At 36.6% G+C, this 11,246-nt stretch overlaps 1 protein-coding gene across 43 annotated transcripts in view; it reads left to right on the top strand.

Moving 5' to 3' along the window:
- Ranbp16 (Ran-binding protein 16) overlaps positions 1–10,456 on the top strand; it is a 230,827-nt gene extending 220,371 nt beyond the window's left edge. For 27 of the 43 annotated variants that reach the window (XR_011417223.1, XR_011417219.1, XR_011417222.1 and 24 more), the window contains 4 exons: positions 366–437; positions 496–867; positions 961–10,135; positions 10,225–10,456. The gene's annotated coding sequence lies outside the window, so the exon portion shown is untranslated. Of the gene's footprint in view, positions 1–365; positions 868–960; positions 10,136–10,224 lie in introns of all 43 variants that reach the window. The other 16 variants (XR_011417215.1, XR_011417200.1, XR_011417208.1 and 13 more) reach the window with 15 other exon arrangements.
- The last annotated feature ends 790 nt before the right edge of the window (positions 10,457–11,246 follow it).

Here is an 11,246-nt window from a genome sequence, read left to right as displayed (position 1 = left end):
TCCCAAAAAAGCTCGCAAAGCATTTTAGATAAATTTTTTCAGTTTCAGTATTAACACGAACAAATATTTTCGAATGCGCTGTCCTTAATGGCTCAACAACGTCTTTAAATGAAAAATCATTAGTTGATGCAAATTGAGGCAATTTTATTCGCTTTTAATTAAATAAACAAAAATATGAACATGGAAATGCAAATGATGAAATGCCCGTTTATATGTATGAATACTCTTTATGTGTGATAATCAATGTAAAGAGTGATCATATATACATATATGCGTGCGCATTGTTTTAGCACGCGCATTAAGGGACATACATATGGTATTATTATTATAATTTTCCAAAAATAAAAGTTTACCTTCTTTAATAGCCAAAACTCTTGAATGAAATGTCAACACCCGACACGATCAGATGATACACTTCTGTGCTGGGATACCCGTAAGTAAGTATCAATCGGCTTATTTACAAAAACACATCATTTTCTCACTTACACTTTGGAGATGACCACGTCACGCAGGATTACAGAAGCTCTGCTGGATTGTGTACGACAGCCACGCAAAGTGCAGCAGCGACCTAAGGTGATGACGAACATAGTAAATGTTTTAGTTACATATTTGTGGTTACATATTTGTGGTAAAAATAGATGCGTCTGAGCGTCCAGCTAAATTAATTCCATATTGGCGTCCAGACAAATGAGTACGAGTAAGTCATGATTAAATTATTAACCTCACGAATCTCCTGTACACTCTGCAGAAATTGTGGCAATGGTTTTGTTTAAATCTAAGAGCTGGTGCGGCACATGAATAAACAGATGAATCGACCTTATGCCCCGCGTCCTTCACCGATCGTTGAACTACGAGAAAGCATCATTAGTAAGTAAATTCCTCAATAGGATACAAAAGGGGAAAACCGCACTTGTCAGTTTTGTTCAACCATATATTAATTTATTTAATTATTTATTGCAGTATTGTTGTTATTATATTGTTAACACCCATAAAATGCGATTGCATCATGTGTCGCATAAGAAACGTGAAACTTGTTGACTTGGACATGCAAACGCAAAAACCTATTAAAAATGAAATGGTTATCGTGTTGAATGAGTTAAAATTGATTATGTAAGATTATATTAGTAACATTTAATCAAATAACTTTGCCTGGTTAAAACCGATTTATAAACGCTGATCAATTTATAAATTTTTTTTAATCAGACTTTAAATTATATTACTAATGTAAAGCATAAATATATTTAATATATAAATTATGAGTCTTTCTTGAGTGTATTGATTAAGTGATATTTATTTGTTGCACGTTTGGCAATTATGTTTTACGCTGACGACTTAATTATGAGTCTTTTGAGTGTATTGATTAAGTGATATTTATTTATTGCCCGTTTGGCAATTATGTTTTACGCTGATGACTTGGTGCCGGAGTACTGACGTGTTGAGCTAACGACGTTTATTTCAGAACTAAAAACATGCGATACAATTCTTAGGGCTTAAAGCTAACCGAATATGATTCTTAAATTATTTCCTCGTTCATAGCGGCCACGTAAATATGGTGTGTCTGCCGGCTATGCAACGACATCCGGCCCAATGCTTATTCAGCAATTGTGGTCGGAGTCATATTCAGGTCAACCGTTCGCTGACTCCGCTTAACTACTCCCCCTTTAAGACCAAGGCCGCCCTCGGCCGACCCTATTTCTGCGATCACTTCTCTTAACTGTAGCGCAGACTTTCTGGCGCTGGTGATTCGCCAAAACGGAAGACCGATGCCAATGAGCAAAACACATACCACTCCCACGATGTATATTATCTGGTATACGGCTTTGCTACCGGTACCTCTTTGAATTTCTGGATCTCCTCCAGGTTACTTTCACTCAGTCGGTGAAGGTACGGAAGACTGAGGATATCCCGGCTGGCCGTGATATTTAGTAAGGGGGTGTTAGCAGTACCTGGGACCTTATTCTGCACGTTGTTATGGTTAATGAATAAAGTTCCGTTCACCGCAGCGCGGTCGATGAAGGTGATGAGATGCGTGCCATGTACCCAGATTTCGGTGCCGTTGTCCACTTGCACTTTCGCTGGCCTGTCATTTACGATGAGAATTCCGTCATCTACGAAAGTGATAGCGACTAAATTGCTTGGTTGGATTTCGCAATTCGCTATCCCGCCTACGTAAAGCTCTCTGGCGCATGAACTCCCGGATGCTAGATGACAAAATGTGGCCCCCGGAGAGGCGGTGCAATTTTCGAGAGCATGCGTTTCCCCATCGCAATCTGCCACGACGTTATTCATCATGCGTAGTATGAAATTCTCATGTGTGACCGGGAAAATAGCGAACTTTTTGCAAGCAAATTTAATTTTCGGAAATTTAATAATAAACTAAAGGATGTTAACGGACTGTAAAACTTTCACGGACGCAACGGACATAAGATCCCCTATGGGAGTGGGTTCCTCCAGCCAAACTGATGCCAAATCTGAATGATCGAGAATGTTTGGGCTAACAATGTTAACCTTTGCAAGAGGTGTTGCCAGCATTAGATTTTGCAACTCCATCATTAACATTCGATTCCTGGCTAGTAATGTCTCATATAAATGGCCAGTATCGGCTTGAGTGTCCTTAGCTGTTCCGAGAATCTGACTGACTGTAGAAGTAAGTTGATTAATTTGTACCTGGATTCTTGTGTTAATTTCTATTTGCTTATTGTTTGAATTAATTAATTGTGCCTCAATGAACCGAGTTTTTTCTAAATCGCCGGCATCCGGTGTGCCTGCCACAACCTTCAACATGGAACCTAAGAAGTCTTAGCTCCTGGCCACTGTGTGGTGCGCGCCCAACGCCTCTAGCAAATCTCGGAGGTGATCTGCATCCACGCTCAGAAGCTTTTTCATTTGCGACTGTGGGAACATGACATTCAATTGGACCGTTTCTTCTACTCTACGCATGTATTCTGAGAGATTCGCTGAATGTTTAACGTAGGCGTATTCTTCCCATACTAGGACACGGCCATCGACAATGGGAATGTATTTGGACTGAGAATAGTCCGTGATGCGTGCCGAAGTCAAGGATAGGAAGAAGGGAAGGACAAATCCAAACCACAAATGATGCCATTTCAAAATTTGTCAACATTTATACGGAAGCAACAGGCCAGGCAGAGGTAATTATCAGAACAACGGTCCCAGAAACAATAACCAAAGTTATAACATAAATTATAATAGGGCAGAAGGCCAAAATAGAGGAAACTCTAAAGGCCGTGGCAACTCGAATCGAGGCCACAACAATAATGTCCGAGTTACTCAGACTAACTCGGAAAACCAACAAAACCCTTAAGATATGCAACAAGACACACCAAAGTACGCACAGTCAATAAAAACCTCAGTATCGTACTTAAATAGAGTAACAGGATACCAGATCTGAAAATAAACAATATATAAAAAAATAAACAAAAAAAAGTGAGTATCTTCATTAAGATAAATAACGAAAAAACAGGTAATGCATTTACCCTATTGTTAGATACTGGTGCAGGCATATCACTATCAAAAGAACATGTTTATACATTTAAAAACATTAATTTAAACATATCAACTCATATATCTGGCATCGGGGAAGGCTCAGTTTTTTCTAAAGGCTTAGCATACGTAAAATTATCCACCGGAAAATATGTCATTCCTCACGACTTTCACATAGTCGGACACGATTTCCCAATACCCAGAGATGGCAATATTGGTATAGACTTCTTTAAAAAGTATAATTGCCAGTTTGATTTCACACAAACATGTGATTCTCTAATACTTCGGCCAAATAATTTAAAATATCCAATAGAACTACCAACAACTCACACTTGTGATACTGATGCCACAATACTTCCAGCTCGTTCTGAAGTAGTCCGTCAAATCAATATTGTTTTGACAGAAAACAATATTTTCATTCCAAATCAAGAAATTGATAAGGGAATATTCATTGGAAATACTATTTCCAACAATCAACAAACATTTGTTCGAAATTTAAATACAACAAATTCATTAAATATAGTAAATCTTAACGATATTAAAGTACAAAAGCTAAGTGACTATGAAACAGTCCATGCAATCATCAAAGATCGCTAACAAATAGTGATGAAAAAAATAAAAAAGACCATTCCCCCATTATTCAAAACACAACTAAAAGATCTCTGCACCGAGTATACAGACATATTTGGACTCGAACCGAATCCAAAATAACCAATAATTTTTATTAACAAAAACTAAGACTAAAAGATACTGAGCCAGTTTACATTAAGAACTACAGAACTCCTCATACTCATAAAGAGGAAGTTAATAATCAAACCAAAAACTTATCTCGGATAAAATTGTAGAACCGTCTGTATCGGAATATAACAGCCCTATATTTCTTGTCCCAAAAAAAGGGATTACCTGGTTCCGATACCAAGAGATAACGATTAGTTATAGACTATCGTCAAATTTACATAAAACTCTTGTTTGACAAATTTCCACTCCCAAGATTTGATGATATTCTTGACCAACTAGGCAGAGCAAAATATTTCTCATGCTTAGATTTAATGTCCGGTTTTCACTAAATATAATTAGAAGAAAATTATATAAATATAATGTCTTTTCCAACGAAAAATGGCTCCTATCGTTTTACACGATTAGCATATGGTCTAAAAATAGTGCCTAATTCTTTTCAAAAAATGATGACCATCGCTTTTTCCGGATTAGAACCTTCACAAGCTTTCTTGTACATGGATGACTTGATCGTCATCGGTTGTTCCGAAAACCACATGATCGAAAACTTAACAAAAGTTTTTGACTTGTGTAGGCAACACAACCTTAAATTACATCCAGAGAAGTGACTTTTCTAGATCATATATGTACTGATCAAGGTATTTTTCCAGATGACAAAAAATATGGTGTCATTGAAAAATATCAAGTCCCTATGTACGCTGATAGCGCTAGAAGATTCGTTGCATTTTGCAATTATTACAGACGTTTTATAAAAAACTTTGCAGATTATTCACTTCACATTACAAGATTATGTAAAAAGACTGTAAAGTTTGAGTGGTCCGATGAATGCCAAAAAGCTTTAGAAAATTTAAAAAAATTAAGCCCACTTTACTAAAATACTCAGATCTTGGCAAAGAATTTTGCATCATAACAGATGCCAGTAAACTAGCTTGCGGAGCAGTTTTGACTCAAACGTATGGAGATAAACAATTGCCTGTTGCATATGCTTCTCGTTTATTTACAAAAGGAGAAAGCAATATAAGTACCTCCGAACAACAGTTGGTATCCACTAGGCAATAACGCATTTTCGACCATACATATATGGTCAACATTTCACAATTAAAGCAGACCAGAGACTATTGACATATCTGTTTTCAATGGTAAATCCAAGTTCAAAATTAACGAGAAGGAGACTAGATTTAGAAGAGTTTGAGTTCACTGTAGAATACCTTAAGCGAAAAGATCATTTTATGGCAGTTGCGTTATGAAGAATAACCATCAAAAAATTAAAAAGTACTAACGCAAATGTCTTTAAAGTCACTACAAGACAACAAAGAAGACAAAATAAATCCTGCGCAGGAAATGAACAAAAAATTTTGCCAAGGCAAAATCTTGATAAAGGCTTCTGAGTCCCATGTATACGACGTCATTAAAAACGACGATATGCTAAAAATAGTAACCTTACACATAACTAATATGCTATGTATTTAAAACATGGTAAAAAGGTTGTTGCAAGAATTTAGATTAGGGACCTTTATGCTAATGGAACTATCGATTTAGGTCAATTTTTCCAATGGCTTGAAAAAGAAGCCGGTATATTGGGAATCAGCCAACTTTAAGTGGTACCGAGCGAGAGATCTTTGAAAACACTTTAATAGATACTTTCAATAATATGGGCAATATATATTTTAACAACTTAAGAGTAGCACTACTCAGGCCGGTAACCCAAATAAATAAAGAAAAAGAAGCAATAATGTCTACATTCTATGATCAGATGGTTACAGAGGCTTTTCAAAACCGGTAGCAAAAATAAAATGACATTACTATTGGAAAGGTACGTGCGTAATTGTCCGAAATTTTAAAAAGCTAAAACAACAAAGCACACTAAGACACCTACCTAACAAAATATCTAATTGCCATTCTGATCCCAAATAAACATTTTTGAAGCTTTTATTCTGAAGTACGGTCCAATGGAGACGTTCATCACGCATATGGGAACAGAAAATAAGAATTCAATCATCAATGACTTGTGCAAATACCTAAAAATTAATAGAACGAAAGAAGGGCTATCTTTGGCACATCAAAGATCTAATACCCTTGCAGACCCAACCTTTTGATAATGCTCATAGTGCTTTGCCCCTATCTAAGAAGTACCGGGAAAATAGTAAATGCCGATTATGGTCAAGATATCTTGATAAACAAAATGTTTTTTCATACAGCTTAATTTTCGACCGATCGTTCCTATGGCAGCTATATGATATAGTGGTCCGATCCAGCTGGTTTTCACATATGTGCTGCGTGCAACAGAAAGAGGGAGTTCTGCAAAGTTTCATTAAGATAGCTTTAAAACTGAGGGACTAGTTCGCATAGAAACAGACAGACGGACAGACGGACATGGCTATATCGACTCGGCTGTTGATGCTGATTAAGAATATATATACTTTAGGAGATGTCTGAGATGTCTCCTTCTATGCGTTACACATTTCACGACAAAATTATAATACCCTCTGCAAGGGTATAAAAATACTAAATTGCATGATCAGCCAAAACAAAACACAAAATATATACTTATTTATAAACAAATTTTTTTTTGTTTTAATCTTTATCACTTTAAAAAGAAAAATATACAATAAATTAAAAATAACTACATTATACTACGTTTTTTTCTAAAAGGGGAGGTGTAGTGTGTATATGCCTTACTAGAACACCCTATATAAACTATGTGGTACCTTGTCACATACAATCACAATTATACATTAAACAAGCCCAGAGCCACTTTATATATTGGCTCTTTCCCATATTACGCAGCGCAGGTTACTAGCCTCTATGTTTACGCTGCACTTCCCACGTTCCGTCTGAGCGCATTCAATGAGCAACATATATGCTCACTAACACAGGCATATGCAAGCTACTCACTCTCCCTCTCTCTGTAGCTGTTTACCAATAATAGCATAAGTATATACATGAATCCATAGGCTAAGTGCATTATATAGATTTGAAAAAAATGCATTCCATTTCAATAACCAAAAAACACTTAACACAAAAGTGATGTACTAGGCTTTGAATTAATAGATCGCGTCGTATATAAAATTGAAAGCAGTGGCTTGTGATTATATGCTCGAGCAAGTATGGAAGGCCAGCTGATCCGCCTAGCGCATGAAAAATTTGGCCATTTAGCAGCAGACAAGTGTTTTAATAATTTAAAAAAATCTTATTGGTTCCCTGCTTTGCGGAGTAAAGTAGAGAAATTTATCCGAAACTGTTTGCCATGCATATTGCATTCTGTTCCAAAAACCATACATAATAAGACACTTCATAGCATACCCAAACCTAGTGTAGAGTTCCATACTTTTAAAAATTTTGTAAAGCTTTTTCCAGTAAATGCGTTTAATAAATATTTTGAATATTACAGCTACCCGAAAATTATAATATCAGATCGTGGGACATAGAACATATTAAAGTAGCGACGGGAGCACCACAAGTTAATGTCCAAGTTGAGCGTGTTAGCCGGGTGGTAACACCTATGATGGGAAAATTGTCGGAACCAATTTCAAGCAGGCTGGCACAAATTAATGATTAGGGTAGAGTTCGCTATCAACAATGCGGTTCATGGTAGTACTCGATGCCGCTTGCCTCCGTTGATATATGGTTTATGGTCGTGATACTTTACACAACGGCAAATGTTCGGGGCGAATTTACACATTTTTTAATAATGTTCCTTTTTTGAAAGATGTGTGAAATGTGTTTTCTTATGGGGAAATGCAAAGGCAGCATTTCACACAATTTGCAAAAATGTCACAGTTCCAGAAAAGTGTAAGAAATGTGTTCAGTGGACAGAGGCTATAAAAAATAAATTTAAGATTACCACTGTTTTTATACCCTGAACCCATTCAAAATGGGTATAAGGGTATATTGTATTTGTGCAAAATCCAAATGTATGTAACAGGCAGAAGGAAGTATCTCCGACCCCATAAAGTATATATATTCTTGATCAGCACTAATAGCCGAGTCGATCTAGCCATGTCCGCCTGTCCATCCGTCCGTCCGTCCGTATGTATGAACGCAAGGATCTCAGAACCTATAAGAGCTAGAGACTTGAAATTTTTTAGATATAGGTGCTCCTAGTTCCCGCGCAGATCGAGTTTTTTTCCGATGATCGATAACTAATTCCGTTTCCAAGCAATCGACAAAAATCGATATCCACATCCTGTTTTTTTTTCGCAAATTGGGCAAATAATAAGAGCTAGAGCCACCAAAGATGATATGTTGCTTCTAGAATATTATAGATATTTCAAGTATCTTTCATTTCATACCTATCGCCACCTCCCCGCTACCATCCTAGAGCTGTAAATCAAGTTAATAACCCAACTTTTATTACACACCAATTTAAGCCACAATTTGAATGCAATTGACTTTTTCAGAATACACAAATATTCTATGGTACAATAAGATATACAGTAGAAAATTTCATAAAGATCGATTAGGAAAAAAAAAAACAGTTATATGCAACTGCGCAATTGAATGGGGCAGCAGCTTTCAGAATTTCTATATACATGTACACACACACATTCATACTCGTCTGCTTTGCATTTTAACAGCATGGTAATTGCGACTTTTTTCTGTAATGATTTTTAATTTCTTTTTTTATCATAAGTAGGTAATTATTGGTGTGGCTGCTGAGTAGAGGCATAGCAAGTGGTGCGGTCTGTCGCGAGTTCGAGCCCTACCGGGGAAATTTCTTTCTTTTTTTTGCTGTGTGGCTGTTTAGTAGAGTCGACAGCAAGTAATGCGGTCAGTTGCGAGTTCAAACCCTGCCAAGACAACTTTTTTTAGTTGATTTATTTGGTGTTGGAATAAGAGGTTCAGGGTATTCCCTGTTCGGGAGCTCCAGACTAAAACCTCTTATTTGTTTTGAATTCGTTTAAAAAAAAAGAACATATTAAAACATTTTTTTATTACAGTATGAAGACGAGCTGGAAGGTCTCTGCGAAATGCCAATAGCGGAGAAGAAATATTAGTCGTCAACTTCGTTGAGTTCCCAAAAAAGCTCGCAAAGCATTTTAGATAAATTTTTTCAGTTTCAGTATTAACACGAACAAATATTTTCGAATGCGCTGTCCTTAATGGCTCAACAACGTTTTTAAATGAAAAATCATTAGTTATATTAATTGATGCAAATTGAGGCAATTTTATTCGCTTTTAATTAAATAAACAAAAATATGAACATGGAAATGCAAATGATGAAATGCCCGTTTATATGTATGAATACTCTTTATGTGTGATAATCAATGTAAAGAGTGATCATATATACATATATGCGTACGCATTGTTTTAGCACGCGCATTAAGGGACATACATATGGTATTATTATTATAATTTTCCAAAAATAAAAGTTTAGCTTCTTTAATAGGCCAAAACTCTTGAATGAAATGTCAACACCCGACACGATCAGATGATACACTTCTGTGCTGGGATACCCGTAAGTAAGTATCAATCGGCTTATTTACAAAAACACATCATTTTCTCACTTACACTTTGGAGATGACCACGTCACGCAGGATTACAGAAGCTCTGCTGGATTGTGTACGACAGCCACGCAAAGTGCAGCAGCGACCTAAGGTGATGACGAACATAGTAAATGTTTTAGTTACATATTTGTGGTTACATATTTGTGGTAAAAATAGATGCGTCTGAGCGTCCAGCTAAATTAATTCCATATTGGCGTCCAGACAAATGAGTACGAGTAAGTCATGATTAAATTATTAACCTCACGAATCTCCTGTACACTCTGCAGAAATTGTGGCAATGGTTTTGTTTAAATCTAAGAGCTGGTGCGGCACATGAATAAACAGATGAATCGACCTTATGCCCCGCTTCCTTCACCGATCGTTGAACTACGAGCAAGCATCATTAGTAGGTAAATTCCTCAATAGCATACAAAAGGGGAAAACCGCACTTGTCAGTTTTGTTCAACCATATATTAATTTATTTAATTATTTATTGCAGTATTGTTGTTATTATATTGTTAACACCCATAAAATGCGATTGCATCATGTGTCGCATAAGAAACGTGAAACTTGTTGACTTGGACATGCAAACGCAAAAACCTATTAAAAATGAAATGGTTATCGCGTTGAATGAGTTAAAATTGATTATGTAAGATTATATTAGTAACATTTAATCAAATAACTTTGCCTGGTTAAAACCGATTTATAAACGCTGATCAATTTATAAATTTTTTTTAATCAGACTTTAAATTATATTACTAATGTAAAGCATAAATATATTTAATATATAAATTATGAGTCTTTCTTGAGTGTATTGATTAAGTGATATTTATTTGTTGCACGTTTGGCAATTATGTTTTACGCTGACGACTTAATTATGAGTCTTTTGAGTGTATTGATTAAGTGATATTTATTTATTGCCCGTTTGGCAATTATGTTTTACGCTGATGACTTGGTGCCGGAGTACTGACGTGTTGAGCTAACGACGTTTATTTCAGAACTAAAAACATGCGATACAATTCTTAGGGCTTAAAGCTAACCGAATATGATTCTTAAATTATTTCCTCGTTCATAGCGGCCACGTAAATATGGTGTGTCTGCCGGCTATGCAACGACATCCGGCCCAATGCTTATTCAGCAATTGTGGTCGGAGTCATATTCAGGTCAACCGTTCGCTGACTCCGCTTAACTACTCCCCCTTTAAGACCAAGGCCGCCCTCGGCCGACCCTATTTCTGCGATCACTTCTCTTAACTGTAGCGCAGACTTTCTGGCGCTGGTGATTCGCCAAAACGGAAGACCGATGCCAATGAGCAAAACACATACCACTCCCACGATGTATATTATCTGGTATACGGCTTTGCTACCGGTACCTCTTTGAATTTCTGGATCTCCTCCAGGTTACTTTCACTCAGTCGGTGAAGGTACGGAAGACTGAGGATATCCCGGCTGGCCGTGATATTTAGTAAGGGGGTGTTAGCAGTACCTGGGACCTTATTCTGCACGTTGTTATGGTTAATGA

This window comes from Drosophila virilis, unplaced genomic scaffold (assembly GCF_030788295.1).
Source record: "Drosophila virilis strain 15010-1051.87 unplaced genomic scaffold, Dvir_AGI_RSII-ME tig00001479, whole genome shotgun sequence".
NCBI lineage: Eukaryota > Metazoa > Arthropoda > Insecta > Diptera > Drosophilidae > Drosophila > Drosophila virilis.
The sequence above is the reverse complement of the archived record's forward strand: the minus strand, read 5'-3'. Positions and strand labels throughout refer to the sequence as shown.